The sequence below is a fragment of the Phyllostomus hastatus genome, unplaced genomic scaffold, assembly GCF_019186645.2.
Source record: "Phyllostomus hastatus isolate PE091 unplaced genomic scaffold, TTU_PhHast_1.1 phas_contig_118, whole genome shotgun sequence".
Classification (NCBI taxonomy): domain Eukaryota; kingdom Metazoa; phylum Chordata; class Mammalia; order Chiroptera; family Phyllostomidae; genus Phyllostomus; species Phyllostomus hastatus.
In genome coordinates this window covers 3,797,278-3,824,751 of record NW_025333543.1, presented here as the reverse complement: position 1 = coordinate 3,824,751, position 27,474 = coordinate 3,797,278, and the positions used below count along the sequence as shown (strand labels likewise).

Genomic DNA, 27,474 nt, shown 5'->3' with positions numbered 1-27,474 from the left:
CCATGTTGATATCCTGGGTTTCATAGTGTGTCCTCCTGCCCCCAGGGAGTTGTTCCTCCCAGCTTATCTGTACATGAATATGGTGTTGCCCTCATGGTCCTTTCCATGCCTCATGTCCTCTCTGACCCCGGCCTTCCCTCTCTGCCCCTCCTTCCAGTCTGGATGAATGTTTCCTTAACAACTTGGTTGTTGGACCTCCATGCAAATGACCCTTTGGCAGTTCTGGTTGTTCTCTGCCTTCAAATTGGTTGTTATCCTTCTTCTGGTGGAACGAGGAAGTTAAGGATCTCCCTCTACATCTCCATCTTGTCCAGAAGACAAATCCCTCAATTTTTAATAAAAAATAGTATGTTTCTTGAGAATATGTATTTGTAATCTAAAGGCTTTTCTTCAAAAAATGTGGAACTATACCATCAACTCAGTTTACAGGCTTTTTTTAATTTAAAATGTTATTAAATATTTCATTGAAGAAAATAAACCTGTTATCAAAACACCTGTTTTAATTCTAGTTATATGAACTACAAATGGTTGAAATAAACATCAGCCTTGACTAAACTTCATTATTTTGGCTTTCCATTTTAATGAGAAAGCTGAGAATAAGCACAGTTAATAGTCAAAATTAGACTGGGAGAAGGTGGTTGTATTAATTTACTAGAGTTGCTATAACAAAATATTACAGACAGTATTTAAAGCACAGACATTTATTTTCTCACAGTTCTGGAGGCTAGACATTCAAGATCAAGCTCTCAGCAGATTTTGTTTCTTCTGAAGTCTCTCTTCTTGGCTTGCAGATGATTATGTTCACTCTTTGTGCTCACAGAGGTTTCACATCATTCTGGGTCTCCAAATTTCCTCTTCTTATGAAAATACCAGTTGATTGGATTAAGTCCCACTTTAATGGCATTGTTTTAACTCAATCATATCTTTAAAGGTTCTACCTCCAAAAACAGTCACAGTATGAGGTGCTAGGAGTTAAGGCTTCAACATATGAATTTGGAGGAATACAATTCAGCCCATACAGTAGAGAAAAGGATTCTTGATCATGCAAATTCTCCTTCTTTTATGTAAGAGATTAATTAACTTCTCTAAAACCTCATGTAACAATTTATTTAGTTACTAACTGATGAACAAATTAACTAATAGGCAATAATAGTCTTCAGAAAATTCATACATTTGGTTTCACTACATTTTTTTCCTATTAGTGAAACTAGGAAATATTTATCTTTTTTCAAATCTATGCATATTACATCTCTTCTCCAAATATTTCTCCTAGTAGCTCCCTTATACTAAAACATTGTTATTATGATAGTTCTTATTAATGAGATTTTAATCAATATAGACACAATCTCTGACCTAATCAAATGAAGCACACAATATTCTGCAGTAGAAAGATATTATTCTAATTACCACACAGATATATCATTAAAATATATAATAAATGCTATGACTTAAGTAAGCAGGGTGATGTGAGATCTCTATTAATAGTTAAATGTACTGAAATTTAAAGAATGATTTTTAGAGATAAATAGAGAAATAATGGAAGAATAACACTCTAGGTCAAAAATAGAGTGGGGTGGAAACAGAAGAAACAGAAGATTAGGGTGGATTAGTTAATGAGATATTCAAGGAAGTATCAGAATGTCATTATGGCTGGAACACAGAGAGTATAGAAGATGAGAGGCTAGAATATTAGGCATATCATATACACACAGCAGTGTAAGTAATATTATATACTTTGATACATTATTAGACAACTTGTAAGAGGTGAAGGTCTATACACAGGTGTGTCAAACTCATTTTTAACCCCTTAACAGTTAAGAAGTAGTTGCATTTATACAGTCCTAAAATTATTTTGGCCCTTTGAAGGCAACTGCAAGGCTGATGTGGCCCCCGGTGAAAATGAGTTTGACACCCCTGGTCTGTAGGAATAAGCTATTGTTTCTATAAATGATCAGAGATGAACAGACTCAAGAAATATTTAGAAAGTGTAATTGATTTGACTAACTGATTTGGTCATTGAATTTATGAGGTGAGCATAATGGAAGTTTCAAGAGGAACTTTTAGAATTTTGATGTATGAAACCAGTGGTATTTGACTACATTCCTTGAGAAATGGAAGTCCTAGAGAAGAGATATTTTAATGAGGAAGATCATGAATTAGTGATGTTTAAATTTGATGTGTTTATTAGATATTTAAATATGAGTCTCAAGTATATAGATATATGAGTATCTTAAGGCATAAATTTGGAAACCATTGGCTTGCTTTTAAAATACACAATTAAAGAATATATATCATATAAAGATATAATATAAAGGTATATATTATATAAAGGTGCCCCCCAAATATCTTAAAGATGTGAATTGAAAATCAGTAAGAAGATGTCACTAGAATTCTATCCCATCAATACTCAAATAATGTGCTTTAAAATTAGAGTTTACTAGATTGACAACCATAGTCAACAGATGATTTTTTTTATCAGCTTTTAGGTGGGCAAAGTATTTTTATTCATTTTTTGTGCACAAAGTACTAAAAATCCACATTGATGCAGTGAATTGCCCCACAGAGTAATGGAAGGGGCTCAAAGGAGCCGAGTGGTACCAAACCCCAAAACTTTGGCTCCCTAACTATGTACAGAGTAAAATGGTAGATAAGCCTAAATAATAGTATGTATTTACTTGTATTAATTTTTCCTGTGGCTAATTCTAATTCATGTAAATGAAATTGAATTAATAGGTTTAAAACTTTTGACAATATTGATCTAATTGCATAGGCGGAGAGGAAATAACAATAACAGATATCCTTGATGTTGCAAATTTTGGAAACATTACTGGACTCTTTTAGCTCATATTTATAGAGTATCATAATTTCCTTGAGTAATTAGAAATACTGTAATTTAGTCAGAATCTTACCAAAAAGATGTTTATAGTAGAGTAAAAAACACACAATGAATTAAAATGTAACAGAATGCACAATGAAATTGATAGATTTATATAATAGAAAGTGACATTTAGATAACATTTTACAGGATGTATAATTATATGGGTTAATATAAAGGGATTGACTATAAGAGGTCAATGTATATGTCATTGACACCTCAATTTCACATTCCCTTGGGATACTGTCTATTTCAGAAAGGCAAAACAGCTGTGCAAAGACATGGTAATGGGAAAAAACATGATGTTTTAGGTAAAGGTAAGGTTAGTAAAATGTCTAATCAAGGAGGAGAGCCATGGAGAATGAAGTTGGTAACTTGTAATTAAGCGATATTTTGAAAATTCTTTTCTTGTTATTTGATAACTACTTAATATCTGATGTTAAGTTTAATTCCTTAAAGTAGCTGGAGATTCAAAGTTATAAATATAGTTGATTCTGTGAAGTTAATCAGATAAGGGTTTGATGAAGTCACAGTGGTTTCTTAACAATTGTCATCCTTTCCCCACCCGCATTCCAACACCAGCTTCTTAACTCTCAGAACCATGGTGTGATTCATACATATTCTGTGGAAGATGCTCATGAAGGCTGAGCAGAGCCACTGGGCATGTCATGTTATCTATGAACTAATCATTGTAATAGCATACCTTGTTATCAATATTAAGGTGATCTAGTTTCTAAAGTGAAATCCAAGGGAAAACATGGTGAGTTTTTTTAATACACTTTTTTCAAATAACTCTGATATAAAGAGAGCTAGATGCACAGGATGATAACACCCTTTTCTTTCTGCTTTTAGGAGTTACTGAGTGAGGACATGTTAGAGCATCTACAACCCCCTTGTGACCATCACAAAAGAGTTGCTGGTGCCCTGAGAGTGACAGGGCAGAAAAAGGAAAGCTGCCTGGTTCCTTAATGATACAGTTGAGCCTCTGAGTAACCATTGAACACATGCTTTCTAACCGATGGCATATGATATTAGAAAGGACTATGATTTAGTGATTAAGAGCATTGGCTATGAAGCCATGTTATCTGAATTTGGAACATGGCTTTTGGCATTTACTAAATTAGGTAACCTTAGGTAAGTTACTCAACCACTCTGTGCCCTTGAGAAAAAATAGCATAGCAGGTCTTCTTCACTCAGGCCGTGCTCATCTCTGTTGTTGCTGATGGCCCTTGGTCAAACACTGAAAACTAAGCCACTGGAATATTCTCATAATTACATGGTAATGATGGTTTTCTATCTACCCAGAGCAGTGGATCAAAATGAACCAGCTCACCAGCAGGTTTAATGTGGAACATGAAAGAACAATACAAGTACCTACTGCCTGGTTTGGAGGTTTGCACCATGGCTGATATTAGACTCCAAGACTCAAGTAAACTTTCCTATACAAAGACATCTCACACATCTCTCTGTATTTGACAATTAGAGGGAAATGTGTCCATGAAATCCCCAGAGAGATATGTGAGAAAGCTCCCTTTTGACCTGTCTAGCCTCAGCCTACATATATGTATATATTTGCCTTGTTTTCCTACACTGTATTCTCCCCTGTAATAAATCTTAGCCATGATTGTAATTTTATGGCTGAGATTTATCAGCATATAATTTTATGATGATTCATGTAATTCTGTCCAGTGAATTACTGAGCCAGTGGACAGCTGTAGGATGGTAGATACAATCCTTGATTACATTTATATGACATAAAACTAATTTTAGTATCTACCTCACAGGTTTATTCTGAAATTTAAAATAAATTAATATGTTTAAGACACTTATTAAATAGTTGTCTTGCAAATACAAAATAAATATATGGGTTAGCTATCAACACTTTAAAAGCACCCCTATGTTCATTGCAGCATTATTTACAATCGCCAAGATTTAGAAGTAGCCCAAGTGTCTCAAGAGATGAGTGAATAAAGCATATGGTACATTTACACGATGGAATACTACTCAGCCGTCAAAAAGAGGAAACTTTTACCCTTTGCAACAGCATGAATGGACCTGGGCAAGATTATGCTGAGTAAAATAAGCCAGTTAGAGAAGAACAAATACCAAATACCCTATGATTACACACATATGTAGAATCCAATGAACAAACCGAACTAACAAGCAAAGTAGAGACAGACTCATAGATAAAGAATAAGCTAACAACTCCAGGGTTGTGCTTAGGGAGTGGAAGGATCCAGCAAAAGGAAAAAGTTCTCACTGACATGGGCAGCACTGTGATGAATGCTTGGAGGAGGAGTTATAAAGGGAATAAGTGGTAATGGAAAAAACTCAATAAAATAAATTAAAAATAAATAAATATGTGAATTTTAATGGCTATTCATTTACTCAAATAGAAAATACCCTATTGAAGGCTTCCTATATTAAAAATTTAACAAAAAATCTAAGCTTTCTAGATGGTTGGCCTGAAAGAAAAGTTTTATTGATGAATGATAAATACAATGGAACAGAGCTTCAAAGTGGGCTTATAACTACTGAATGTGTGTCAGAATTATTTTTTACTTTAAGTTCTTTATTGGTTGACAATATAGAAATGGTTTCACTATATGATGCCTGATGCCTATCTATGAAAGCATTTCACTATATTAACATTGATAAATTTAGTTTTGCCTTATAGTAGTTAGGCTGTAACAGTATGTTTCTACTCATTTAATTAAATACAAGAAGTGTTATTCTACTCTAAGGAAGTGAGCAGGTTTTTATTACACCACAACTAAAACTGCACGTGTAGTGGTGCTGACAGAGCTGACTGAATGAAATAAAAATGCCATGTGTGCAGAGAAGATATATACCTGTTTGTATGATTTCCTTCTCAACAGCCCCTTTTTATAGTGTACGTGAATTTTATTTTGATAGTAAGTGTGAGTTTACTGCTGCAGAAGTCTGTAACATGGGAAATAGACACATTGAAAAACCTAAGATTGATTGTCCTTGTAAAAAAATGGAAACACAGCATGCACCAGTAAATATGTTCCAAAGCACAGAAGGGGTGAACACATATTTACACTCACGAGGGGTTCACTCTCAGATTGTGTGTTCTGGAGGATCATATCAAAACATTCTTCATATCAGAAAAGTTAAAATGACATAATCTAATAACTAAAAATAAAATAGCATAGCACTTGATTTTAAATTATCTTATAAGACATGAGCCATCATCCTAAATGAATGTAATGGAGATCTAAAATATAGTAACAGTAAGCAACATCTGTATATTGTTTGACACTGTATTTTCACATTCTATACTATATTCCAGAAAGGTTAAAAGTATTAATACTGAGTGGGATTGTACTGCCTACCAGGCACTGACTGCACATTGTGCTCTTTATGATGATAATAATAATGATATAATAAAAACAAGAAAGCACATACTCGGAAGAGGCAGTGGAAGGCATTTAAATGCCTTTAGTTGATGAGCCTATCATTTAATACTTACAATGATCATGAAGATTAGGAAGAACCAGTGTTACTAAATTTTGAGGGGTCCTTCTAAACAATATATTCTGCTAATCCCTACCTCTTCCCTGGTGTTCCCTGGCCCTAAAAGAGCTACTTTCCTCCTGGAATGTTTATATCTGGGTACATGCTAGGATCTCATTGGCCCTCCCACACCTTAGTAGACAATTTCCTATATAAGATCCCCTCCATTCAATTACTAGTGTGGTTTCTATTTTCCTGTACATTCTATGACTCTTGCAGTCACAGTTAAGAGGATATATTTCTTTTCAAAATTCAATTCCATTTAAAAATATTTATTTGGGGCACAAATTACAATAGTAATTGTAAACCATTACTAAGATAAAGAAAAGACAATCTCAGATTAGAGAAGTTTAAAGCGGTCTCTCTTGAGCAGCCTACATTGTCTGCCTGCTCCTCTGCTCTCTTCAAGCCACACCCCTGAACCATTAACATCTATCACAATCCTTCATGCAATTTGAGAGCCTGAAGCATAGCTGCTAATCATCACCACTAATGAAAATATTTTAATTCTGTTTCTTCTACTCTTATTATTTCATTTTATTCTTTGCCTTTTGATGATATATGTATATATATATGAAAAATATTAAATCTATTTTAACTGAGAGGCTACCCATCCAGAAAAATATGTAATAGAGATAAGTATTAAGAGAAGATTTAACAATCTTTATCTGGGCACAATTAGGATGAACATATATGTAGATTTAAGCAATAGTTTTGAACTATTGTTCCAAATTAGCATTTATTAAGATTTTATTATCTTTATTAATACTGCATTAAAATTTCTCTCTCTGCATGGTCTGTTAGCAAAGCTATATGAAATAAAAGAATTATTACTTTAACATGTGTTTAAATCTGAAAGATAGCCAGAAAATAGCTGTCTCTTTTCTTTCTGATTCTATTTAAGCACAGTTACTGCTAATTACTTTTGTTGTTGTTGTTGAAGTACATTTGTCTGCCTTTTTCTCCCACCACTCTCCCATACCCCAGCCCTTGTCATCTCCCTCTCCTGATATCAGCTCCCTCCTTGTTTTTTTCTATATATCCTTTATAGTTGTTCCTGAAAACTCTTCTCCCTACACCCCCCCCATTATTTCCTCCCACCTCCCCTCTGGTTACTGTCAGTTTGTTCTTAATTTCAATGTCTCTGGTTATATTTTGCTTGCTTGTTTGTTCTGTTTATTATGTTCCACTTAAAGGTAAGATAATATGGTATTTGTCTTTCACTGCCTGGCTTATTTCATTTAACATAATACTCTTCAATTTCATCCATGCTGTCACAAAGGATAAGAAGCTCCTTCTTTCTTTCTGCTGAGTAGTATTCTATCATGTAAATGTAGCATAGTTTTTTGATCCATTCATTTACTGATGGGCACTTATGTTGCTTACAGCACTTGGCTATTATAAATTGTGCTGCTATGAACATTGGGGTGCATAGGTTCTTTTGGATTGGTTTTTCGGGATTCTTAGGATATAATCCCAGCAGTGGAATTGCTGGATCAAAAAGCAGTTCCATTTTTAATTTTATGAGGAAATTACATACTGTTTTCCATAGTAGCTGTACAAGGATGCATTCCCACCAACAGTGCCCTAGGGTTCCCTTTTCTCCACATCCTCTCCAACACTTGTTGTTTGTTGATTTTCTTTTTTTATTGAGCACCCACTTTATTGTATTTTCCCATTGTCATTTATCCCCGTTATACTCTCTTCTACCTCTATCCACCTCCTCCCCCAAACCCACAATCACCACAATATTTTCCATGTCCTTGAGTCCTTTTTCCTGTTTGCTCTGACCCTCCATCCCTAACCCCTGACTCAGAGCTGCCATCCTGCTTTCTATCTATGAGTCACTTTCTATTTTGCTTGTTCAGTTCATTCATTAGATTCTACATAAAAGTGAAATAATATGGTATATTTTTCTTCCTCTGACTGGCTTATTTAATTACTTTTCAAGTTCAACATACAAAGTGCATGCCTGAAAATGAATTATCTTGGATGCAAGTGGCTAGAGGGACCTGTTTCCATTTTTAGGTGGTATCAGAATGATTTGATATTGCATTTGTGCCTGGTCACTTGAAGTACCAGTTACTTGTATCATATCATGATTGGCCCACTAAAGCTTCCATGCAGCCAGTTGGTATTGTCAATAAGAAACATAGTAAATTATATGTTAGGTATGTGTAAAATAATTGCAGAAAATAAATTTAGAGTTGTGTGAATGCTCTTGCTATTGTAACTTCATAGTTTAACATAGGGTAAGTCTACTATTTGTGTTATTATTTAGAAATGCTTTTATTTTTCAGTGATAGCTTTATGTAGCAATTACCTCTAAAACAGGAAAATTATGTTAAATGTAGATTTAAATACTCAATTGAAATATTCATGAAGTTTGACGATGGCCCTGACCAGTGTGGCTCACTGGTTTGGGTATTGTCCTGCAAAGCTAAAGGTCTCTAGTTAGATTCCCAATCAGGGCACATGCCTCGGCTGTGGGTGACAAGCAACCAATGTTTCTCTCCCTTTCTTTCACCCTCCCTCCCCCCTCTTTTAAATAAATAAAAATTTTAAAAGACAAGTTTGATGATGGACACATAACACATACTTATTTACATTTACCATTTTACATGGACACACATTGTATCATTTATTCATGAAACCAGATGTCACAAGTCTTTGTAAAAAGCATCACCATTTACTTTATAGGTTTGTATTCATTTTAAGAAGAGAGTTTAACACACGCACTTGCAAGAGGTTCAATTATATATCACTCTATGAAGCATTATTTTTCATTTAGATCAAATGGCTATTCTTCTAAATCAATTTCACTGCTTTCTGATTCCATATTTCCTTTTATATATGAAGAAAAACAGAGTGTTTTGGTTCCATTAGCTGAGAACCACATACACAGCTGAATAATGCATTAGATATTTTAAAAAAGAAATAGTTTCTTTGAATATTTTTCTCTGCTGTGGTATAGACTAGAGGAGAGAAAAATCCCTGAAGTATAAGTAGAATGAACTATAAATAAGGTAAGGAGTAGGAAGATACAAAAATTTGACTAGATTAACATTCCAACATACACCCTCCTTACTGAGAAAATCTCTAGTTTCCCCATCACAGTTCTTCCCTTCCACTATCCTGTGATTGTGACTGCTGAATCCTCTGTCTCCTCTCCATTTTGACAATCATCACTTATGACTTTTACTACCTTAGGTATGTGCTATTATAATGTTGTCCAAATATTTCTTAACTATGAATACAATGAACATAATGGCAAATAAATATAAAGTCACTGCTTAGAACAGTGCTTAACTCATAATAGGTGTTGAAATATTTGGTGAATGAGTAAAATGGAAAAAGCAATGTTGTGGGAAATTAGACTTAAGAAGAATGTACAATAAAAACACTTTAGAAAGCACAGTTTCATAATCATTGACTTTATAACTGAAAGAGATTATAAATCAATGAAGGAAATTTTTGATACATACAAATTTTACTGTACATCCACATTTTAGAGTCACCATAACTACAGATAATATTTTTTATATAACAGGTTGAAACAAGGACTGATTGAAATAGTCTTTTGCTTCCAATACATCCATCTTCACATAGCTATAAATATAGCTCATTTACATATACTATTCAATTGCTCATTTCCCTCTGTCAATTGAGAGTGCTCTTGCTAAGCTAGGGAAGATAGTTTCCTGACAGAGCTCCTCAAGTTTTGATAAAAAATATACCAAAAACTATACTTCCGGCCAAGATGGAAGTGTAGGTAGTCATGCTGTGCCTCCTTGCACAACCAAAAGAAGAACAACAACAATTCAAGAAACAAAAAACAACAAAAACTGACAGAAAATCAAACTGTATGGAAGTCCAAAAACCAAGGAGTTAAAGAAGAAATATTCATTCAAACCGGTAGGAGGGCCTGAGATAGGCAGCCAGGCAGAGAGGACTTGAGGCTAGGCAGCAGCTGGCAGTCCTGGAGAGGAGAGGCGGAGGCTGGTGGAGCCACATTTGCATGCAGATAAATTAGAAAGAACAACAGGGGAGCAGGACAGATCAAGCAACACGGGGTTCCAGTGCAGGGAAATAAAGCCTCAAATCACTGATTGAAAACATCTGTGGGGGTTGAGGTGGCAGTGGGAGAAACTCCTACCCTCACAGGAGAGTTTGTTGGAGAGACCCACAGGGTCCTAGAATGTATACAAATCCACCCACCTGGAAATCAGCACCAGAAAGGCCCAATCTGATTGTGGGTAGCGGGGGAAGTGACTGAAATCTGGCAGAGAGTGGAGCAAGTGCCATTGTTCCCTCTTGAACCTCTTCTCCATATACAGCATCACAACCCAGGGATGCGGGTTACCCCATCCTGGTGAATACCTAAGGCTCCACCCCTTACTACAACAGGTGCATCAAGAAAAGAAAAATGGCCCAAATGAAAACAGATCAAAGCTCCAGAAAAAAACACAACTAAGAAATGAAGAGATAGCTAACCTATCAGATGCACAGCTCAAAGCAATGGTAATCATGATGCTCACAGAATTGGTTGAATTTGGTCGCAAATTAGATGAAAAAATGAAGGCTATGCTAAGTGAAATAAAGGAAAATGTACAGGGAACTAATAGTGATGGGAAGGAAACTGGGATGCAAATCAATGGAGTGGACTAGAAGGAAGAAGGAAACATCCAACCAGACAAGAATGAAGACACAAGAATTCCAAAAAAAAAAAAAAAATAATAAGGAGAGGATTAGGAACATCCAAGACATCTTTAAATGTTCCTACATTTGAATTATAGGGGTACCAGAGGGAGAAGAGGAAGAGCAAGAAATTGGAAACTTATTTGAACAAATAATGAAGGAGAACTTCCCCAATCTGGCAAAGGAAATAGACTTCCAGGAAGTCCAGAAAGCTCAGAGTCCCAAAGAAGTTGGACTCAAGGAGGAACACACCAAGCCACATCATAATTACATTACCCAAGATTAATGATAAGGAAAGAATCTTAGAAGCAGCAAGAGAAAAGGAGACAGTTGCCTACAAAGGAGTTCTCATAAGACTGTCAACTGATTTCTCAAAGGAGACCTTACAGGCAAGCAGAGGCTGGAAAGAAGTATTCCAAGTTATGAAAGTCAAGGACCTACATCCAAGATTGCTCTATCCAGCAAAGCTATCATTTAGAATGGAAGGGCACTAAAGTGCTTCTCAGATAAGTTCAAGTTAAAGGAGTTCATCATCACCAAGTCCTTATTATATGAATTATTAAAGGGATTTATCTAAGAAAAGAAGATAAAAACTATGAACTATAAAATGACAGAAAACTCACAATTATTAGCAACCACACCTAAAAGCCAAAAGCAAACTAAGCAAACAAGTAGAACAGAAACAGAACCACAGAAATGGGGAATACATGGAGCATTATCAACAGGGAAGTGGGAGGGGGAGAGAGGGAGAAAAGGTACAGAGAATAAGCACCATAAATTATAGATAGAAAATAGACAGGGGGAGGGTAAGAATAGTATAGGAAATGTAGAAGCCAAAGAACTTGTATGTATGACCCATGGACATGAACTCAAGAGGGGGAGTATGGGTGGGAGGGGGTATGTAGGGCAAAGGGGAGTTAAAGGGGAAAATAGCACAACTTTAATAGCATAATCAATAAAATATATTAAAATATATATATACCAAATACTGAATCTTGCCTCTTACCTGAATTCTATGTTTTAATTAGCAAACCATTATTACTATATATGGCATTTAATTCTGATGACTGTGCATTATATTCATTTTTATTTATAACTGTTAGCAATTCAAACTCTTTTGATAGAGGTAATTCATTTATGCTAAGGTTCACATTCCTGCTCTCTATAATGCCATGCCATAAATTTTGATTCCCTTAGCCTCCCTTATGTCTCTGGGTCTTATAGTAATATAAAATCACAACCACCTACTGGCAAGAATGAGTAGACAGTTGCCAGTTTTTTCCTGATTTTGGAGGGGTATCTATTAAATCATCTGAGGATCACCATTTTCATAAAATTTTTCCTGACTCCCTAAACCATGAATAATATATTTCTCCAAATTATCATCTTCACTTTTATTTCTGTATTACATAAAACTTATTTGGGTGTTCTTTTTATTTTTTTATTATGACTGTATTTGATAATTATAACTAAGTATAGGATACCTATAAGAAGTCATTTTATTTTTAATTCAGTCAAAAATGTGTTTATTACTAAAATTAGGTTCTTATATCTATAATATCTCTCATAATATCTATCAAAATAACTTTTACATATTAACTACTGAAAACCTTTCTTGAATTAATAAATAAACCTACATTTAAGAAAGGCATTTTAGTTTAACATTTATAATACTTAATGGTTTTATCTTGTGATATATTTTATACATTTTATGGGAGTATTTACTCTTTCACTTATCAAATATGTACCCAGTCCTAGTATGTGCCAGTTCTGTGGCATTGGTCCTTAAAACAATAAGGAATAATTCTAATGTTCACAGAATTAATGTATAATTCTAATAATTCTCGGTGGTTCCATGTTGATACTATTTATTCTTCCTGGTTTAATGATAACAGTTCTGTGCTACCTTTTAAGGAGTGTCATTGAGCTAAGAGATTCTTCATGGTGATGGGACAAGTGAATTTCTATCTTCCATGTGTGCGATTGTGTCAAGACTTTGTGCAGCTTTTGTGGTACAACCTTTCAAGTTGAATTGCTCAACACCTATTCCAAATCCCTTCTCTCATGTTTTTTTCTTAGTTGGAAACTGAAAGTTAAGTATGCATATAATTTCTCAACTTCCCTTTATATTTTAAGGGTAGACATATGATACAGTTTTAGTAATGGGATATAAACAGATGCCTTCTGTGATACGATCTGGGTAAACTTTTCATTCCCAGCCAAAACATAAAAATACAGCTGAGGTTATCATTTTGACTGTTCACTTTAATTGTCTTAAAATGAGATATTACAATTAGAACTACAAGAGCATCTTGTGACAGTGAGGCTACAGTCATCAGATGGAAGCCAAAACAATAGAGCTTCAGTCAATAATAGTACCATTGAACAGCTGATCCAACATCAGCAATTGCCTCCTTCAGACTTTTTGTAAGTGAAGAAAATAAAATCCAATTCAGTTAAGCCATGAAGGTTAAGATTTGTTTTACTTGCAGCTGAGCACATTCTTGATTGATTCATAGCACAGTTGTGGATTACTTGTTATTTATTTGCTCTTTTTTTAATAACCCTCACCTGGCCATATGTTTATTGATTTTAGAGAGAGAAAGGTAGAGTGGGAAAGAGAAACATCAATATGAGAGAGAACCATCAATCTGTTGCCTACCATATGCTCCCAGAGAGGACGGAACCACAACCTTGGTATGTGCCCTGACTTGGGATAGAACCCTCAATCTTTTCTAGGTGCACAGGACAATGCTTCAACCAACTGAACCACTCAGCCAGAGCTATGTGTTCTTTTAAACCATTTCACACAATATTGCACAACTGAGGGAAAATTACTAATTCACCTCCTTAGAAAAAATACATTTTGCAATAACACTTCAGACTTAGACAAATGTATTATAGTAACTAAGACAAAGTCTACAGACTAAGTCTGCAATAACACTGCAGACTTAGACAAATGTTTTATAATAACTAATAAATGAATTCTACATATTGTTTCTTTCTTAATGTTAACCCATGGCATTTCAAAGGGTTTGTAAAAAAGAGATTGCAAAATCAATTAATAATTTTTTCATATTGTTTACATGAAGAAATACTGCATTGCATTTCAAAGACCTGCTAAAGATGACTTCATTAACAATTAGTTTATTTCTTTCCATGTTGAAGTCATATTGCTTTTTCTTTTTTCTTAAATAAAATAATTATTAAAATTTTAAAATATATATATAATTTTGTTTTCTAAAATCTCTTACAATTCACTAATGAAAATCACATTTTATATCTTAACTGTATTAGAAATGATATAGGTAAAATATGTGTTACTAAATTTATTATGATTTGATATATTTAAGGGGGGCAGAAATTTTTCTACTTAGAATATAACACTTACTGAAAAATGACAAGAGGTGAAAATACAATGTGACTGGCAATACTTTTCTCTTTCCCATAAGCCAAGATGTGTGGAACTAGAAGCCAATTTTTCTTCTTTGCTCAGAAATGAGACTGGATAGAGAAAAAGAGCTGAGCACATTCAAGCAGAATAAAAATGCTATGCCATCAAAAGACTCCTAAATAAAACCTTAGCAAAAGAAAGTGTGGAAAAGGCCTTTGGATTTTTAACACTTATAGCCTTATAAAGAAGTAAGATTTTAAAATTTGTTTTTGACAGAAGGGGAAAAGAGGAAAAAAGAAAAAGATTGCATTGCTATCAAAGAATGAAAATAATGTAAAATCACTAGGTTTTATCATGCTATTTGCATTAAAGGAAAATTATATTTAATAATCTTTCAAATATGCCACTGTTAGTAATTTTGAATAGAGTAAGACTCTGCTTATGTAGTGACTGGATATTGGTCAGCTAATTTAAAAGTTATGTACCAGTAGTAACTAATAAATATCCATATGTTAAATATTTTGAACATAAAATATAATAATATAGTTATCTCTATCTGATATAAACATAGGTATCAATTTTCAAAATTAAAAAATACGTATGTTTTTTAAAGAATTTACTTATTTATTTTCAGAGAGAGGGGAAGGGAAGGAGAAAGAGGGAGAGAGAAACGTCAATCTGTGGTTGCCTCTCACATACCCCATACCGGGGACCTGGCCCGCAACCCAGGCATATGTCCTGACTAGGAATCAAACTGGTGACCCATTGGTTTACAGTCCAGTGCTCAATCTACTGAGCCACACCAGCAAGGGCATAATTAAAAATATATTTGCTGGATAGTTTTTACCCATAATTACTGGATAGCAGTAACAGCAAATTGTTATCTTACAAATTGTTCAAAACAATTTTATTAAATAAGAATTTTTTCTTCTACTCATATTTATCAGTTTTTATGTTCTTTAATTATAGTACATGATTATGGAAATAAGAATAACTAGCATAAACAGTCTGTCATGAAAAAGACAACATTCTTTTTCTGTACGTAACTCAGCTGCAGGAGCACTGTATACATGGACATATGAGAAAGGTTATAACATAAACAGTTGTCCAAACTGGAGAATGACAACAGTGAAAGCGGGTAGTAAGTGGTAGTAAGTGGATGGATCATGTTCATAGGAAAATCTTAATGATGGAATTATATGCATGTATGTATCATTGTATTCTCACTCACAAAATTTATGTTGGAACATAAACAGTTGTTTAAATTACAGCACTCCTTTCAATTGATAGCACTGACCTGTAATTTTTAAAAAACTAAAAACATTTAATTCATACTCCTAAAATGCTATGAAATCCTAAGAACTTTCTAAACCTTCATTCAGAACAGAGGTTACTTATTCAGATACAAGTTAATATATTGAAGAGGTTTTGTCCTATTCCCTCATGCTCCTCATGCTATCTAGGAGAAGAGTCTTGGACCATACGCCCTATGTCCATCTCTCCTGACGTCCAGCACAACATGCTCCTGGAGAATGTAACCGATCAGTAGAACAGAAGTGCACACCAAATTTACTAGAGTCTATGCACAAGCAGTAAGACAGTTTCAGTTGAAACTGAGTGCATGTCTCTAATACTGACACAAATCAATTTTCTTTGTCATTTCTCAGTTTTCAAACTTTGTCATTTCAATTTTTTCACTATAATAGCTGTTAAGATTATGTTATAAAATATAAATTTCTCTGTATCAAATTATCAGATACTGTTTTTATATTTGTCTGATTTTTCTGGTTCTGTCTTGAATAGTGAATAATTATGAAAAGCATAAAGAATGAATTAAAGATTTGTTTTAATTCTATCTCCCTCCTGAAAGTATGTTTTAGTCTCTCCTTTGTGATAATTTAGAGAAAAAGTATTTATGAATTTTGAATGCACCATTCCAGATTTTTCTTTGTTTTTTCCCATCATGTTAAAAACAACACTATGTCATTTTCTGGAGAAGTCAAGATGTTAAACCTTTCTCTCTTAACCTAATTCCCAGGTGATATTTCAGTTGTTTACTTTCTCTGAAACAGATAATTCAGAGGATTCATTTTACTTCTAATTAAATTCCAATTCTAAAAAAAAAGGCAGTTCCCTTTGACTTAGAATCTCTAGCCTCTAGAACTATGAGAAAAATGTATATATATATATCTTTTTTTTTATCTACCCAGTATGTGGTATTTTGTTACAGCAGCCTTAGGAAAATAATATGATGATTACTAGCTTGCTCTCTCCTGCCACCAGATTTTCAAATGCATCTTGCAAGGATCTCTGTTTTTCCCACCCCACCAAGTATTCTCTGTCTGTCCATTCAGAGCAATCCTGGCTGCAAAGTCATCCCCAAATCACTGACTCACTAAACTCAAATAAACCAAGAAAGTAAAATTTACATTTTCATACAATTTTTCTTTTGAATTCATAGTTCTTAGATCTACTTCCTTTATTAATTATTTTAACAGCTTTATTGAAGTATAGTTAATACACAAAGAACTACATATATTAATGTGTACAATTTGATGAGTTTTGGATATATGAGTATGCAAACACCCATGATAGCATCAGCACCACAATCAAGGTAAAAAATATATCCAATGCCTCACAATTTTCTAATGTCTCATTGTCTTTACTTTGTTTTATTTTTTAATCCTATGAAATTCTCATTTTGAATTCCACCTGAGACTCTGTCATTGTATTAAAGCCCCCTCCCCAACCCCCAACTAGAGTTCACCATTCCTACCACAGAACCAGGGACTCTCAAATCCTGTGGGCCTCAAACAGAATGGCCCTGCCTTCCTTTCTAAGTGTCAGACTGTGAAGCATTGACCTTAAAATCAAAGTCTTGGTCCTGCTCAGTGCTTTTTGACCTCCTGAACACCCAATGCTGATGAAAAGTGTTTTATTTTTTTTTCCTTGCATAATGTGAAAATAGAATACAAAATAAATGGTTCTTAATTAATAATTGCCTTTTTATTTTTATTTTTATTATTGTGCAATTATAGTTGTCCCCATTACCCCCCATTATTCTCTCCCACCCTACCCACCACCATCTCCCACATTCAATCCTCCCCAATCCATTGCCTTTGTCCATGGGTGCTTTATACATGTTCTTTGATGACTCTTCCCTTCTTTGTCCCATTATCCCCCCTCTCCTCTGGTTACTGTCAGTTCTCTATTTCCATGTCTCTGGTTATATTTTGCTTACTTGTTGTTTTGTTGATTAGGTTGGTGGGAATGCAGACTGGTGGAGCCACTGTGGAAAACAGTATGGAATTTCCTCAGGAAACTAAAAATGGAACTGCCTTTTGACCAGACAATTCCACAACTGGGATTATACTATTAGAATCCTGAAACACCAATTCAAAAGAACCTATACATCCCAATGTTCACAGCAGCACAATTTACAATAGCCAATTGCAGGAAAAAGCCTAAGTGGCCATAAGTAAAAGAGTGGATCAAAAAACTGTGGTACATTTACACAATGGAATACTATGCAGCAGAGAGGAAGAAGGAGCTCCTACCCTTTGGAACAGCATGGATGGAACTGGAGAGTATTATGCTAAGTAAATAAGCCAGGTGATGAAAGAAAAAACACCATATGATCTTGGCTAAGATCAGGTGTAGTATCTGTTCTCAGCAATTTAATAATTGCAGTTTTAAATAGCCAAATATTATCCTAAGAACTTCGTACATTTAAGGAAAAATATATAAATTTCTCTACTAGGTAAAATCTAAAATTTATAGCACAGAGAAATATGAAATTGAATTAAGTTGACACTATTACAGAGAGACTGTCTGGGCACTGTTTGTCAGTTTGTAAATTATTTTTCACCTGGTGCATTTCTTCAACTGGACAATAGCAATAGGTATAATTTATGACACACCCTACAGGGTTTATTTTCTACTAAATCATCCACAACAAATAGAAACTATGTTCCTACATGGATCCAGGTATAGAATTAATATCACTGACATACAGAGTGTCACAAACATACAACATAACATGAATAAGAATGACTATTTGCTAAACCAGTTAGAATATGTTGTTTCTTAAAAAATGTATTTATTTATTTTTAGAAATAGAGGAAGGGAGAGAGAAAGAGAGGGAAAGAAACATCAATGTGTGGTTGCCTCTAGATACACTCTACTGGGGACCTTGCCCATAACCCAGGCATGTGCCCTGACTGGGAATCGAACTGGTGACCCTTTGGTTCATTGACCAGCACTCAGTCCCCTGAGCCATACCAGCTAGGGGTAAAATGTGTTCTATACAAGTCAAGACTATTTCCTAGTACAATGAAAATTTCATTTATATTTATATCATTCAATTTTGAATCCCAGCAGCACTTTATATTTTCTATTTGTTTATTTTAGACTATTACATTGTCTTGCACCTGTTTCAGTGAACTAGGATTTCAAATATATCACAAAAAAATAACAGATACAACAATTTTAAATAAATTTATCAAATACCATAATATTTTGTAAAATAATCAAAGTAAAACCACAATCAGACTCAGGAAATATGTAAAATAGAAGCATTTTGAACATGAATTTTCTCAGGACAGTTCAACACTCACCCCCAGATTCCAATACTAATGTTAATTCATGACAGTGTGTCTCACTGGCCTTACTTCTTATAATGTTAGTACATAAGTATCCTACATCCCCACATAAGGAATATAATAATTCATCAAAATGTCTTCAATCCCAACTACATATGGTGACCAAGAATCTTTTATATATTCAGCTGCACAACTAGCTCCATCTTCCTGAAAAATTCATGAATCAGTCGCCACTTTCCCAAATGCCTAAGCATATAATCGTATTTTGAAAAAAATTATATTTTTCTTCTGTATGTAAGTGAGGTAAGGGGGAGAAGAAAAGTTTTTGAATTGAGGACAGCTATGAATTATTATTTTGGGAAGATAAATTATTTTTCACTTAACAGCATAGCAACACATTAATTGCTAAATAGATAAGGCTAAGTAGAGCTCTGGTTGGGTCTTTTATTTAATACATTACTATGCAGATTGGTATAAAGAAATTATACTAATTAATTAAAATTTATTTAATACATTACTATTCAGGTTGGTATAAAGAAATTATACTAATTAATGAAAAATACTTTTATTTAATACATTACTATGCAGGTTGGTATAAAGAAAACTTGAAACATTTGAACTATAACATATATTTTATGCATGTATTTTTTTCTTAGGATTATATAAACAAGGCTAGTTTAGCCTTACTATAATATACACTTTTTTATGCATAACCATGGTGTAATTTATAATAGTTTAAAGACTGTGTTCAGTATATCATTATTGAGACAAAAATTTCAAAAATCATCATTGAAAAAATACAGAACACCTAATAAACTGAAAATGGACTTATTGCAGTTTTAGTAAATTTAACAAACTTGTAGTAGAAATTAAGTTGATTTAAATTTTGGGAAATCTTTAAAGAACAGAATAACAACATTAATTCTTTTAGATCTCAGAAAATCCTTTCTAATAAATTATAGATATGTGATACTCTTAAAATGAAATTATGAAAAATAGGTTTACAGCCTTTTATTTTCTCAGCTAAATTCATAACATTATGTCTCGGTTTGAATTATTTAACTTTACTAAACAGTTTAAACTTGTAGGGTGGGCCCTGGCTGGTATGGCTCAATGGACTGAACACTGGAATGTGAAGCAAAAGGTCGCCAGTTCGATTACCAGTCAGGGCACATACCTGGATTGCAGGCCAGATCCCCAGTAGGGGCCATGTGAGGGGTACCACACATTGATGTTTCCCTCCCTCTCTTTCTGTCTCCTTTCCTCTCTTTCTAAAAATAAATAAATAAAATCCTTAAAAATAAAAATTAAAAAATAAACTGGTAGGGTAGAATGAAAAAATATATATATATTTACATATTTTCAGAGACATTTATGTATATATTTTATATATGATGTATAAATATATATAAAACACATACATAAATATATATACATTGTATATATAAATATATGTAAATATATATACACACACACACAATGACAGTTTAGCCCAGGCAAAGAAATTGGCATGCAGAAAGACATGCAGAAAAAAGAAAGTGAATCATTCATTATATTTCTAGTCATTTGAGATGGCTAACTGTAAAATGAAAGGACAATGCTTTTAAGAAATGAGTCTTGATCCTAAAAGATTCGAAATGCTGAAGAATTCAACTTTATCAACAGGCTATGAGGTGACTGAAAGGAGGTTAAGGAGAGAAGTAACACAATCACATTTGCAGTTCAGAAACATCATTATAGAGACTTTACTAGAAATGTTCTATCTTTTCTACGGCACTAAATGAAGCTCTGATATCCTGAATGGATTTATATATCTTTCCTCCTGATCAGTTTTATGAGATGGGTATTAGTAAAAGTCTCAGTCAAAACAGACATGGAGATGCCTGGAGAAAAGGTCAGACAGCTACAGAGTAGGCAGTCTAGCAGAGAAAAGCCCAAAAGGTGAATCAGAATGGATTTTTCATGACAACAACTGACCACTGAACACAGAAGGAAAAATTTAGTGCATTAAGATATATAAATATATAAATATACATCTCTATATAAATAAAACTATTCTATATTCTCATTTTTCCTCAAATAAAATATAAAGACACTTCAGCATTGTGTCTTTGCTCTTGCAAGATTTTAGAAGCATCATCTTAATTTCTTGATTATACAGTAGCCCTGCCTCTTATCCCTGGGGGCTATACTCTAAGACTACCAGTGGGTGCAGGAAACCATGGATAGTACTGAATTCAATATATATTTTCCTATTGATACATACCAATGAAAAGTTTAATTTAGATACAATAAGATATTAAAAACAAGTTATGAAAATGACTTTATGATCTTTTCCTCAAATTATCATCCTGCACTGTACTTACCCTTTTTCTTGTGATGATGTGAGATGATGCAATGCCTATGTACTGAAGTGAAAGGACATTCATAAGGTTGGCATTGTGAGTAGCCTTGGACTACTATAAGGGTGGCTTTCACACAAACACTGGGATATTGCACAGTTGATCTTATAACTGTGATAAGCTAATAAGTGAGGAACACGCAGGTAGCGTATATGGGGTACAGACAACCAGACAAAGGGATGATTCACACTCAGGGTGGGATGGAGAGAATGGTTCAAGTTTTCTACATGCTACTGGGAATGGTGTGTAATTTAAATCTTATGAACCATGTATCTAGAAGTTTTCATTTTTGGAAAGCAGTTGATGATGGATAACTAAAACCAAAGAACAAAAAAACACAGTTAAGGGGGGCCACTGCATAAGCGAATGGTTATATATTCAAATAGTTAGCTACTTAGTTGAATTTACATATTTTTAAGTGGGGACAAAGGAGAGGAGATTTAAGCTTTATAGCTCAAATCAGACACTTGTTTTTCTTAATTTGGAATGTCTCAGAGAAATAACTGACCGTAAGTCAAATCATAAGGAACACAATGTTTGAGGATAATTATGGGTTTTAAACTTGAAATAACAGAATTGCCTCTTATAGCAAGTAGAGCAAAAAGCAGAGGGAGAAACTGCTGATATGTTAGCTAGCAGTTTGTACGTGATTATCCATGTTCTATGAAATCCTTTTGTTGTTTGTTTTTATTGTAATTATTTTGTCTTTTTAGTTTTGATTCATTTAAACCTATTTTATACGTTTTATATATTGTCAATGATCTCATTGTTTAATCAAATCACTTTGCAATTCCATTATATATATACATATAAATATATCTGTTATTCAAGCATAAGATTTTTATTCCAACCTACTATGTATCAGGAAATATTGTTAAAACTGGAATACATCAGCTTAAAAAGACATATATCTCTTTCCAAAAAATATTAAAATTATTATACATTGTTAGAAACTGAATAGAACACTGGAGTTCTTAACATTCTTACAAAATTTATGTATATTATGAGTCCATAGATTAAAATGCAAATCCAGATGGAAGCTTTGACCTGCACTCTGGGACTGCAGAGAGCCAGGCTGTGTTGGGAATTAAGGCCTGGCAAGTGATGGATGGCGACAGTGCTGTTTCACTTAACGAGGTGGCTATTGAAGCTTAAAAGGGGAAAAATGACAAGGGAGAACTGAATGCTTTTGTCTTTGGAAGAAGGAAAAACCTTTACAACATTTTAGCAAGAAGAAATGAACTCACTACTTCTTTCTGAACTTCATTAATCTTTTCCAAGAAATGTATCTCATTGTCAAGCAGCTTGATAGCCACTTTGGGATAATGCTTTGCTTCTTTATAATAGAACCCATGCCTTCATTGTCCTGAGGCTCCAGTGATGTTCAGCCTTCACTGAAATATGAAGAACAGCAATGCTCTCTCTGGAGAAGCCAGTGTGACGATGCCAAAATTGTATGGTTACAGCAGGCAAATTTTTTGCTCGTGGGACAATTTCTCTTTCCTAATTTGTTTCTGAGAACAGCAACACATGGCAGAGGGAAAGAGTGTTACTGAGAATTTTTTTGAAGAGATGGTTTTTCTTAAGTAAAAGAGAATCTTTTGAAGCTGTCCTAGTGAATCTTTTCTGTAGATTCATCTTAAGATTTAACACCACAGACTTTCTGTGAGGTCAAATAGCTAAATAAATTGTCCCAACAAAAAACATATCTATAGAAAATCCATACTCCTAAAAGCAGTCAAATCATTTTATATCCCCTTCCTCAATCCCCAAAGCTTTGCACAGTCCCAATTAATATCTATTTTTATACAAAGAAAACAAGAAAACAATATATGTGGATTTCTCAAAACTATTTCCTCTGGAAAATGTTCAAAATTCAGCACTACAGCCTTCTTTAAATGTTAAAGTATGAACTTTGATTAAAAGAAACTCAGTTTTCAAATAAAAACATTTAAACAATAAGGAAATATTTAAAAAATAAACACTATATTATTTACCATTGTTTTTCCTTTGGTTGTGTTGTACACCCAGTTAAATTATTTTGGCATTCTAGCATAGCTCACTTTTATCACACATTGCTTTCACAATGCCTTGATATTTTGCTTTTAAAATGACTATATTGCCTTTGAAATCACAGGTGCTTATTTTCAGCCTCATTTTTCCCCATTCGTTCCTACATCTGTGCAGTGGGTGGAACTGGCTTTACATCAGTTCCCACCATTTAATGATAGGGATCACAGACTACAAAACATAGCCCAGAATGCCACAAGCCGTGTGGGGGAAGTAGCAAATGAGGACAAAGTCTGCTGCTGCCCTAATCCTTTGCCTTAAAAAATGTAGCATGCTGTTCCTAGGGATTATTATTATTCTAGAGTTCAAGGGAGAATTTTAAATATCTGAGTTACCAGTTGTCTTTTATTATCTTGATTAAGTTCATATAAATAGGCCAAAATAGAAATGCTGCTCACATCTGATTGTAAATGTGAACATACTGAATAAAATAGTGAAGTAGAATGTTACAAATGAGAAAATAAAAAGGAAAATAGATATTTTTAAAGTTTTAGCCATATTGATTCCTAAATGTTTGTTGAAATGTGACAAGATTAATTCATGATTTAGTTCTTTGACTATCTTTGACAATGAGAATATAAATTTTTCAGTATATTTTATTGATTATTCTATTACAGTGTCCCAATTTTTCTCTACCCTCTATCCCCCCTCCATCCTGCACACTCCTTGCCCTCCAGCATTCCACCCTTCCAGATCATGTCCATGGGTTGTACATATAAGTCCTTTGGCTTCTTTCTTTCCTATACTATTCTTAACCTCCTCCCACCCCATCTATTGTATGCCTACAAATTATGCTTCTAATTCCCTGCACCTTTCCCTGCCATTCTTCCCCTCCCCTTCACCACTGAAAACCCTCTGTGTGATCTCCATTTCTCTGGTTCTGTTTCTGTTCTAGTTGTTTGCTTAGTTTTTGTTTTTTAGATTCAGTTGTTAGATATGAGTTTGTTGTCATTTTACTAGCCATAGTTTTTGATCTTTAATTTCTTAGATAAGTCCTTTTAAAATTTCATACAATATGGTCTTGGTGATGAGGAACTAACTCCTTGAACTTGTCCTTGTCTGGGAAGCACTTTATCTGCCCTTCCATTCTAAATGAGAGCTTTGCTGGATAGAGTAATCTTGGATGACTTCAAATGCTTCTTTCCAGCCACTTCTTGCCTGTAAGGTTTCTTTTGAGAAATCAGCTGATAGCATTATGAAAACTCCTTTGCCGGTAACTCTCTCCTTTCCTCTTGCTGCTTTTAAGATTCTCTCCTTATCCTTAATCTTGGGTAAGTTAACTATGATGTGCCTTGATGTGTTCATCCTTAGGTCTAATTACTTTGGGTGTCTCTGGGATTCCTGTACTCCCTGTGAGTCTATTTCCTTTGCCAGAATGGAGAAGTTCTCCTTCATTATGTTTTCAAATAAGTTTTCAACTTCTTGCTCTTGTTCTTCTCCTTCTGGCACCCTATGGTTCAGATGTTAGAGCACTTAAAGTTGTCCCAGAATTTCCTAAGCTTCTCATTTAAAAAAAAAAAATTCTTGTTTCTTCATTCTGTTCTGGTTGGATGTTTATTTCTTCCTTTTGTTCCAAATCATTGATTTGAGTCCTGGTTTCTTTCCCTTCACTGTTGATTACTTGCATATTTTGCTTTATTTCACTTTGGGTAGCCTTCATTTCTTCCTTCATTTTGTGACTGAGCTGTCAGTTTCTGTGAACATTCTGATTACCAGTGTTTTGAATTCTGCATCAAATAGGTTGTCTGTCTCCTAATTGCTTAGCTCTTTTTCTGGAGTTTCAATCTGTTCTTTCATTTGGGCCACATTTCTGTGTTTCAGTGTACCTGTTATGTTGTAAGGGGATGGAGCCTTAGGTTTTCACAGGGGTGGGGCAACCTTCTTTGCTGCGTTGTGGTACTGTCTGTGGGGGAAGGGTCAGAGAGGGAACAATGCTGCTGGCTTGCTCTACCCTAGCCTCACTTTCCAACAAACTCTTCTGTGAGATTGGGAGTTTCTCCTGCCATCGCAACCCCTGAAGTATTTTATAACTAGTTTGAGTTTTCAGTTTTCCCTTTAGTCAGCCCTACATTTCCTGCACTATTGGCCTCCTTGCCAAGCATCTTTGCAACTCAGCTGCCCATCTCTGCTCCTCCTACCAGTCTGGATGAGTGTGTCTTTAATTCCTTGGTTGTCAGAGTTCCGTGAAGTTTGATTTTCTGGCACTTCTGGTTGTTTCTTGTTTTTAAATTGGCTGTCCGAGAAAGTGAAGGGTTTTTACCTATGCATCCACCTTGGCCAGAACTCCAAAAATATAAATTATTAATTGCAGAATTTTAATTGCAAAGTTATTTGAATCCAGTTTTTGTTTTGTCTTCATAGTGATTTAAATCCCTTCATAGGGATTTAAAGTTAAGCAGATCTAAGATGGAAATTAGATAAATTAGAAAATTTATAAAGTGTTCCTCTTTTATATCACTTTTTTCTTAAAATATATTATTAACAAATTTTAAAAATTATTTGGGTTTTTCCATTTTCAGCTCTTACCTGTGAAGAACTTAGAAGCTGTTACTCCTCTTCTTACAACAAGAAAAAACTGGAAAAACTTTTCTTGGACCACTTCAGGAAAGTAGTTTCCTTCCCTAGGCAAATTCAGAAAGTCATGGAGTGTTTTCCTGGACTGAAAGCCCTGGAGCTGGAACTATAAACTGGTAGCTACACTTACATAATGATGTTGATGAATTACTGGCAACCAAATTATTAGCATGTGAGAAAGTGCCCTGATACTTTGCTGGGCTTTACTCCAGGAGTCCTTCAAGGTTCTCATGGTAAAAAGTCAGGAAGGATCACCTGGTAGCTCTATTAGGAGAAAAGTAACTATTGTGAAGTACTGCTAGAGCTCTCTCTATGACAAAGGCCTGTTTTCAAGGGGAAAATCTTTTATCAGAGCCTCCAGAGCAGTGGTGGAAGGGCATTCTTCTCACTACTGCCCACACTAGCCTGTCTGACCTGACTGACAGAGTGGGAAACTACATAAAAACACATATAACATAGGCCAGAGACAATAGTCAATAAAATGCAGATTCAATTGGAAGACTATGGAGTGTTTCTCTCCCATGCACCTCACTACCACACAAACAGAGCTCTTACGCAACAGTGAAATGCACAATGTAATAGATGAAAAAGCCACAAAACACAGACTCTCTTAGGATGAGTACTTAAGGAGTCCAGCACCCAAAAAGTTGACGAGACAAGAATATTAGAGGGATGTAAAATCTCTAGATATATAGCTACCACAAATATCAAATGACACCCAAACACTAACAGGTTAACATAAATCCTCACACTAATGACTCATGTGCTTCAATTACTATCACTAAAAAATAAACATGTCAGGCTTTCAACAACAACAACAACAAAAATTATATAACATACCAAAGGCCAAGAAAAGACGAAGTTTGTGCAGACAAGCATCTGAACAAGACTTAGATATTCCATAGATGCTGGAATTATCAGAGTGGGATTTCAAACAATGATCAACATGATAAGCATTGTAAGGGAAAAAGTGGACAACATACAAAAACAAATGGGTAATGTAAGTATAAACGTATAAATCCCCCAAAAAAGATTCAAAAAAATTCTAGGAAAAAAATGTTGACAGATGAAAAATGCCATTGATAAGCTCACAAGTAGAAAGGATATCACCAAGAAAACAAAATAGAGCACTTAAATACATTTTCAGTAAGAATATTATAAACAAATGCAGAGAGAAAGCAGAATAAAAAAAAACAGAATAACCAAGAACTGTCAGACAAATTCAAAATATTTAACACATGTATAATTTAAATACCAACAGGAGAAGAATAGGAGAATGAAGCAGAAGAGCTATTTGAAACACTAATCGCTAAAATGTGT

The 27,474-nt window shown here is 34.3% G+C and overlaps 1 pseudogene; it reads left to right on the top strand.

Annotated features, from left to right (window-relative positions):
* The first annotated feature begins 18,139 nt into the window (after positions 1 to 18,139).
* LOC123824784 lies at positions 18,140 to 18,239 on the top strand (annotated as a pseudogene).
* Positions 18,240 to 27,474: the final 9,235 nt, after the last annotated feature.